A 9,846-nucleotide genomic window follows, 5' to 3' on the forward strand; every position below is an offset into this window, starting at 1 on the left:
TGTATACGTATTACGTAGGTACCTACTACAGAATGATCTATTTGTCGATTAATCGAGAAAGGAAGGACAGGGGTAGCGGCAGGGAGGAGGGGGGAATAGGCACACGAATTGTTAGATTTTCCAGTTCACACAAACACGACGACGACGACGACGACGGGAAAATATATACTTAAAGCTAGGTATTCGTTTGAGCAGAAGTTTGAAAGCTGCGTGTTGACCTCGTTTGGACGCGGCGGCGGTGTTGAAAGTGTGCTCGAGCTGAGCCGACGAATCGGACTGCACTAAGTGCTGCATTCGAAAACTAGGTCATCGTTTAGTTGACTGAAATTTTGCCATTCATGTTTTCAGCCCGGAAAAGCCTGTTTACATGGTGATATACTTTTACCGCAACAACGGTTTTCATTTAAGAAGCTCATTCATCGTGATGGTCGTGTTCCAACCTTTGTAATTTTTTTCCTTCTGCTGGCTGCTTTATTCTGTAATTCTATATCCTCTGGTATAGTCGCTATATACGAGTAGGTATATCCATCCTTTCGCAACTATTGCGCTTTCACGACAACAACAACAGCCGAATCAATGGTATAAAATGCCTGGTATCGAGGATACGGAAATTATTATCGATAAGTTGACCGTATAATAATAGGCCAAAGTTACCCGTATGCGTATAATTTTCAACCATAGAGTGTATAAAAGTACGAGATAGGGGATTTCTTCCTGGTCGTCTTGTAATAATTGTATTGTAAGCTTCATTGTACATACTTAATCTTGACTGAGAATTATTCTGGGTTGAATATTTGCCCGGTTGTGTACCTACGAGTACGTCATTGTGGAGAATTATTCTTTCCAATATTCCAGTTTGTGGTGCGCATCTTGAAGTGTGAGAATAGTCAGAAGTAATCAACGCACTGATTAGAACGATACTTTGTGCATTGCTTGTGCTCTAAGGAGTGAAATTTAACCCCTGGATTTGGTTTTTCCGAAATCTGCCTGGAAATGGAGCTCAAGGGGCATCTGTTTGAAAAATTTCATCGCTTGAAAATTTCCAATGTATGTATCATACAACAGAATATGCATTTTTAGACTGTTTTCACTACTGTTGTGACCTCATGATTCCAAAATTGGTGTAAAACTACTCAAAAAATCCGTTTTTGGGTTTCAAAAGACCATTTTCATCAACTTTATCCGCAGACTGATTTCATTTTCCTTGAATTACTAAAAACAGCTCAACCAGAGGCATACTTATTCCAATGACAATTGACATTAGCTCAAATTTGGTACATATTTACGCTTGTTTTGAGGTTGAATTTTAGGAATTTGAGTGAGGATGATCTTGACACAAAATTCGAGTTCTTCCAAATTTTTGAGAAGGGGTGGAGGGGAGGTGATGTGTGAAAAAAATCAAAAAAGTTGAAATAGAAATCAATCGATAGGAAATCAGAAGTTGTATCACATATTCAAAAATCAATGTGCTACGACGAGCGGTTTGGAGGAGAGAAATTAGCTTTTTTGTGTTTATTTTTGAGTTTGAAAAACTTGCTCTACTTTTTCAAGATGAACTAGAGATCTAAAAAGCTGAAATTTGGCATGCAAATTTTAAAAGTGCCCTGTAAGTGGGCCATTTTGAGGATTTCAACTTTTATCTCTCTTCAGCTATCAGCTATAATTAGATCGGTACAATTCTTTAAATTCCATTTCTGCTCTTTTAAATAAAGACACTTTTAGTTTTTTGCCTCAAAAATTTATTGTTGGAATTTGAAAAAGGCATAAATCTTGAAGAATTATTCTTAAATTAATGAGAAGAGTCACAAGTACGAGTTCGTAAGACTGGCTAAAATTTTATTTTGACCATTTTCATGACGTTTTTCCGGATCTGTCTGAAATTCTGAATACAGTGGAAATCGCTTATAGCGAGATTGAAGGGACCGGACATTTTGCTCGTTGTATCCGGTCTCTCGTACTAAAAGGTATTGCATTTATAACGAGTATCTTGTAATAACTGGATATAAAGAGCTTCTTGTTATAAATGATACTCGTATAACACATTCAGCAGAAAAATTGCCAATTTTACTACTGTTTTCAACTTGTCAAATCGATTGGTAACGGTTTCAAATCGTTTTGAGCAATTCTAGTGACTCCAACAGCTTTTTAGAAAGTTCTGTTTTTCAAAAAATGCCACAAAATCTGTCTTGAATTTCAAAATTTTACCAAATTGACCTATGAAACTTAAATTTGGGATTTAATGAATGTTTTCTGCATGAACACTCGTTATAAGCGGAAGAAAAAACAATAAAACGAACCAAATTTCAAGAATTTCAGCTCGTACTATCCGGATTCCTCGTTATAAATGAGCTCGTTCTAACAGGTACCATATTGTACATGTTTAAATGGCGATGTGCTCGGGACCGAGCATTTTGCTCGTTGTATCCGAAATCTCGTACTAACCGATCTCATTATAAGCGATTTCCACTGTATCTTTTCAATTAATGAATTTTGCCTTCTGACTTACTAGCTTGCCAATGCCAAACACAATGACAATTTTTCAGAAAAAATATTCATCATTTTTTCGGAGTGAAGTATGAAAATAATCGTGGGCAAACAGGCTTCACTGGGTGGTCATTTGCCCACTTTCATAATTATGTAGAACTCATTCATCATCGGATGGTACAAAAATGGGAGCTCCTGTCGCAGAATTCATTCATCATTGGTTGGAATAGAAATATATAACATTTGAGCTCCTGGCGCAGAACTCATTCACCTCGGATGATACAGAAATGGGAGCTCCTGGCGCAGAACTCACTCATGATCGGGGTGGTAAAAAACTATAAAAATCTGAGCTCCTGAGCCTGATCTCATTCATCATCAGCTGGAACAAAAATGGGAGCTCCTGTCGCAGAATTCATTCCTCATTGGGTGGAACAGAAATATTCAAAATTTGAGCTCCTGGCGCAGAACTCACCAATCATTGGGAGGTACAGAAATATTCAAAATTTGAGTTCCCGGCTCAGAACTCATTTACCAGTCGGATGATACAGAAATGGGAGCTACTGGCGCAGAACTCACTCATGATCGGGTGGTAAAGAAACATTGAGAATTTGAGCTTCGGGAACACGAACTCATTCATCATCGGATGGTACAAAAATGGGAGCTCCTGTCGCAGAATTCATTCCTCATTGGGTGTGAACAGAAATATTCAAAATTTTAGCTCCTTGCGCAGAACTCACTAATCATTGGTAGGTCCAGAAATATTCAAAATTTGAGTTCTTGGCTCAGAACTCATTTACAATTGGATGATACAGAAATGGGAGCTCCTGACGCAGAACTCCCTCATGATCGGGTGGTAAAGAAACATTCAAAAGAGCTCCTGGCGCAGAATTGGGTGGGGCCAAACTATAAAGAATTTTCAGCTCTTGGCGCAGAACTCCTTCATCTTCGGATGGTACAGAAATATGAGCTCCTGGCGCAGAACTCACTCATGATCAGGAGGTATCTACAAAAATATTTAATATTTGGGCTCTCAAGGCTCAGAACTCACCAATCATTGATAGATACAGACACAGAGATATTCAAAATTGGAGCTCCTGGCGCAGAACTCATTCATCATCTGATGCTACAAAAATATCAGCTCCTGGCGCAGAACTCACTCATGATCAGGTAGTAATAAGCAAACTTTCAAAATTTTAGCTTCTGGCGCAGAATTCACAAGCCATAGGGTGAGACCAAACTACATATAAAGAATTACAGCTCCTGGCGCTGAACTCATTCATCTTCGGATGGTACAGAAATATGACTCCTGGCGCAGAACTCACTCATGATCAGGAAGTATGTATAAAAATATTTACTATTTGGGTCCCTATGGCTCAGAATTCACCCATTATTGGTAGATACAGAGATATTCAATTGAAGCTCCTGGCGCAGAATTCGTTCATCATCGAATGATACAGAAATAGGAGCTCCTGGCGCAGAGCTCACGCATCATTGGGAGGTACAGAAACATTTGAAATTTGAGCACCTGGCGAAGAACTCACTCAATGATTAGGTGGCACAGAAATATTTAAAACTTGAGCTCGTATCGCTAAGAACTCAACTCATCCATTATTGGTAGAATCAGAGGCATTAAAAATTGGAGCTCCTAGCGCAGAACTCATTCATCGTCGGATGGCAAAAAAAGTGGGAGCTCCTGGCGCAGAACTCACTCGTGATCAGGTGGCACAGAAATATTCAAAACATGAGCTCCTATGGCTCATGAACTCATCCCTCATTGATTAGGTACACAGATATTCAAAATTTGAGCTTCTGGCGCAGAACTCATTCATCATTGGATATGATACAGACAGAAATAGGAGCTCCTGGCGCAGAATTCGCACGGGACCAAATTGTAAAGAAGTAGGTACAATTACCAGTAATTAACGAAGCTGAAGACTAATTTACCAAAAATATTTTTGGCAATATATCACAAACGAAAAACTAATGTCATATCACATCATCCATCCTATATACAATGGTGAGAAAGTCCACGCAAAATTTCAAAAAAATCCGTCCACTAGTTTTGACGTGATACGCGGACAAAAAAAAAACAACTTGAAAATATTCTTGAGTATTCAATTACCATGGAAATTGTTATCACAATAATGTGAGAAAATGAGACTCTTCAATGATGACATCATCAATATTTGGACCTTTCATCTTTTACCTTTGATTACAACCTAGTATCAAACCGATTCTCGAAAAACATGTCACAACATCCATTTACACAATTCCTTCTATGTATTAGGTCACGGGCAAAAAAACGAATTTTCGATTTTATTATACGCAGGATGTTCCGAAAATCGTCTGCCAAAATTCAAACTATAGATAGTATAGGTAGAGGTACGCGAGTAGACGAACAAAAAATGATATTATGGTATGACTGGTTGCCTATCTTGTGAATTGAAGGAACTACATAAGTAAATTTCCTAATTTTGGAAAAAATCATCAAAATAAGAAAATGTTTGAATCATTCAAATGATGCCCATAACCCATAGTAATCGAGTGCACGAACTAAAAATGTTATTGTAACAAATCTTAAAAATTGAAGGGGCTAACTTGATTCAAAATTTCCACATTTGGGATACTTCAAATTTTGAGGATTTCAAGTTTTCAAACTGCGTTTTCGTTTTCAATTTTGAAGAAAGACAATTTGTAATAATAACATATTTTTTTGTTTGTCTGTTGGTCCATTTGAGCACTATATGGGTTATCAAAGTCATTTCAATGTTGCAAACATTTTCTTACCACATTAAACTGTAAATTGAAGAAGTTACACCATTTTTTAGGCAAAATTTCCAATTTTAAAAGATTCGCCAAAAGTGAAAAAATATTTTGATCATTCAATTGACTTCATTAACTCGACATAGCATTTGAGTGGATGAACAAAAAAAGTCATATCTTCAAAATTGAAGGGCTAGACACAATTTAAGTTTGTCCCTTCAATTTCTAAGATAGGCAATTTGTCATAATAACATTTTCTGTTCGTCTACTCGAGCACTATCTACGGTTGAATTTTGGCAGATGATTTCCGGAACACCCTTTAGATGTGCCATAAGTCACGTTCACAAATCATTTTTTTTTTTTTTTTGCTCCTAGGTACTTTGAAAGCCAAAGGGCATATAGTCCAATTCCTCCTCCCCAAACTCATCAAGGACTGTCAAACGCGGTCAAAATACCATAAAAATTGAAAATGACGCCTGATGCATCGTTTCATAAATTTTTAGGAACACGGATGAGTTAAAAATAGAATATCTTTTTTTTCTTCTAATATAACCTCTAAATGTCTTTCTGGCTTATTCATTCGAAAAAAAAAGTTTGAACAATCATGAAAGGGTGGCGTGACTAGTGGATTCTATTTTTTCAAAACGAGATAGGTAAGTATACTAAGAAGATGCACGACGATTCGAATGAAAAAAAAATAGATCGAATTGTATTTGAGTTGATTCATTTTCAACGTGAAATTATCCAGAAATTAATTAAAAATTAAAGACACATGGTAGAATAACGAAATGTAAGTTGATATAGTTTGATACTCGAATTGAGTTTAGCTAATTCACTTCATTCACTTTGCTATTAAATACAATTTATGATCAATTTGAAGAAAAAAAAACTTGAACACGTTCTTTAATTTTTACGGAGCTTTTTTAGGGGGGGGGGGGAGGTCGATACCTGAGTATAAGCATAATAAACCAATCGCACCACTTACATATTTTTCAATTCGCAAACTTTCTAAATATGTAGGTAGGTACTTGTTAATAAAGTACCAACATCTAAATTAAAAATAAAATCATTAACCTACTCACCAATCGATGAAAAACTCGCATCCGGTTTCAGATTCCATCAGAAGTATCAGAATAGTCTTGAAAATTGAATATATAATTATAAGAGATCCTTCGCCTCTCACGTAAAATTACGCGCCGAAGAATAAATTCTCAGATCTCCGACTATGTTTGATCCTTAACAATTGCTCGTATCGACTGAAGAAAATATTGGTCTCCGAGAGCAGTAGGTACCTAAAGATGTGATCAGACGTTGAGATCATCTAGCACCAGCAACCTCTGCACGTAAAAAAGGGGACTGTATAATATTATGTTACGAGTAGAAAATTTTTTTCCTACTCCGTTTCTGTTAATTCAAACTGATAGCGAGCCGGATAAGTATACACAACAGTGATAAGATAAATACTCGGTAATCTACAACTACAATGTATGTGTATGTAGACTATGCCGTAAAAAAAAAAAAAAAAAAAAAAAAAAAGGGCAACGCGTCGAAAAGTACACTTAGGTACCTATTTGTGAAGCTGCTACACATGAACCTTTGGATGGGTTTAAAATACTACACATTTTTGTTGGTAAGGCGATCATATCGTTATATGTAGATACATTCTGAAGCACAGCAATCGAAAAAGAATATCTAGTCGGTGGTGCACAAGGCGATAACTTATTAGTTACATGTACGATTTTACGTAAATTAAACAATCGACGAAATGTAGGTATCACTTCAAAAACGTCAGAATATTCGAACAATTGAAACTGAAACAAAAAATTTATATTCATCATTTTATTTTAGGATGAAAAAACTCGAACATGAGGGTAATCTTTTTCAGAGTTCAAAATTCATCATTCTTCATTCCCGATATCTGAATCAATCCGTTTTATAGCTAGGTACATATGTATTTTTTTAAAAAAAAAAGAAAAAAAAGAGAGAGAAAATAACATTTACCTACACAGGCGTACTTGATCCATTATTAGCTTTGAATGAAGCTGAGGTATTCAAAAAAGTGGAGGAAAAGTCTCCTCTTCAAGGAAAGTTTTTAATCATGAGTACGGTTTTTGCTCAAGTTCTCAATATTTCGAATTTGCAAATTCAAAAAAATGCTGGCAAAATGTTAAAAAGTTATTTTTGAAAGTTTTGGCATTTTTTCCAAGTTTTTGAAAGACAGATTAAATTGATGAAAATTTTGGGATATTCATTTTTTCATTTTTGGCAAACTCTTTAAAATTATTGAAATTTGGCCTATTTTTCATGAAAAAAAATCAAAATTTGGTCAAATTGTCATAAAATACTGAAATTTGATGTCTGTCATATTTTTGACCTCCCGAGTCGATTGGTAATAATTTCAAACTGTTCTAAAGCCTCCAGCAGATTTTCAGATTCTCCACTAGTTTATGAAAGAAAAAGCTGTAAGTAGAGTGAAAATGGAATTCAATAACACCTATTTTTACTATCTTTGTGACCCCTCGATCAATTTAGGCACATACATAGGTATACTTTCAGAATATTTTTGTGCTGGTTCAACTCCAAAATTTGTCCCCAATGAATATTTTCAAGGAAAAAGATTGAATTAATTCATCGTTGGAGAAAATTTTGAATTTGAAACGGCACCAAAAGATTTTGAAAGTATACAAAAATCCACTCGAGGCTCCAGAACGATTCAAAACCATCGTCAGTCGACTCAGAAGGTCAAAAGTAGGGTAGAAACCAAATTTCAACCTTTTATTCTAATTTAATCAGGTTTTGATTTTTTTCATGACAAATGGGCCAAATTTGAATTCCAAAAATTCGCCAAAATTTAATAATGAATTTCAGCACTTAACAAACATGACTATAATTACAGAATATTGATCTTCAAAATTTTCAGGACATTCAAACTCTCCTCTCAGTTAGTTCAATTTCCTCCGAAGGTCCGAACCCACATTTGATTGAAGCATTTACAGGGTGTCTAATGAAATTCCCAGACAAAAAATCATGACTTTTTCATGACCTATTTTTCACATTTTTACCACATGAAAACACCCGCCCTCCCCCCAAAAACAAAAATCAAATAGCTTGAAACTGAGAGGACATTTTTAAAATTTGTATGCAAGAAGGTACCTACTCGTTTTCAATTTTTATCATTTTTCTGATTTTTTGAACAAATCTTTCATTTTTAATTTTTTGTTCATTTTATGGGCTTATTGAAAAAATTGTCAATTGTGTTTCGAGCAAAATCCATTACTTTTTCATAACTTCCATGACCATTGGGCTCCCTGATTTACTAGATTTAGTCCACTAAATTCTGTCTACAAAATACTTGCAAAGATGCTAATGAGAAGAATCGAGAGCCATGTGGAGCCAAGTAATATTGGAATGCCAAAATGGATTTTGAAAGGGAAGGTCTTGCTTAGATGGAGCCAGAGATGTTGCGATTCTCAGGTTAAAAGAACCGCGGTTCTCAAAAGTGTGATTCTTTGATTTTTATAATAGAATCGCTTGTTTTCAGTTCCTCATGCACAGGAACCGCGGTTCTTCTCTCAGATCTCATTAGTGGTTCCCATTTTTTTCCAAATTTTGAAAACAGACCAATATTGAGCAAAGCAACAAAAGAAATTTCGCATTACTCTTTAGTTCTAGACCTACTTTATTTGGGAAAAATTGAAGAATCCAACTATAGACACTAGACCTGCGTATAAGACAACCAACTGGCAGCCATCTTGGCAAGATATCCTGTGTAACGCCAATTTATCCCGCTGGGTGCTCTTGGCAGCGCTGTACTTCCCTGTTGCCTGCAAAATTGAAGTACAGCACTGCCAAGAGCACCCAGCGGGATAAATTTGCGTTACACAAGTTTTCTTTGCCGTTTCCGTTCCCCTCGGCCTACAGGCTGCAGTTGGTTGTCTTATTCCGCAGGTCCAGACCCAGTGTCTATAAATCCAACTGAAGAATTTCACATTTACTTGGCTAAATCTTAAAAATTTGGGAACAGCAAAATTGTGTTTTCTTTTGTGATTCTCTTGATGAAAGAGCCGCAAATTAGCATAGTACAGAAGTATTTGCATTCATTCCATCACAAGTCCCTGTGGTTAGGTAAGTAGAAAACTTGCTCTCCAACTCAGAGACCTGGGTTCGACCCCCGGCAGAGCCAAAAAAGTTTTCATGAATATTGGACATTGGCAGAATTTATTGTGTGATAAAAATACGCGCGCTGATTAATGAACGGAAAAGTATTGGTGGAAAGTGTTGCAATTCCTGTCGCATTTTTTGTTGCATACCTATCATCGGCAGATTTTCACCCAATGAGGCAATGACACCCACGTCACTACCCTGCTATTCACTGATGATCAGGTGGTCTTTGCTGACAACAAAGATGACTTGCAGAGAATGATATACAATCTTCAGAAAGTAGCAGATAAATATGGAATGAAAATCTCGTTGTCAAAAACAAAGGTAGGTAATGGCCTTTGAGGGGAAAAGAGCCAATACACAGTAAAATTGTTTTAAATGGACTACCAGTAGAACAGTTCAGAAGCTTTAAGTATCTCAGGTGCGAACTATCTTATG

This window comes from Planococcus citri, chromosome 1 (genome assembly GCF_950023065.1).
Source record: "Planococcus citri chromosome 1, ihPlaCitr1.1, whole genome shotgun sequence".
NCBI lineage: Eukaryota > Metazoa > Arthropoda > Insecta > Hemiptera > Pseudococcidae > Planococcus > Planococcus citri.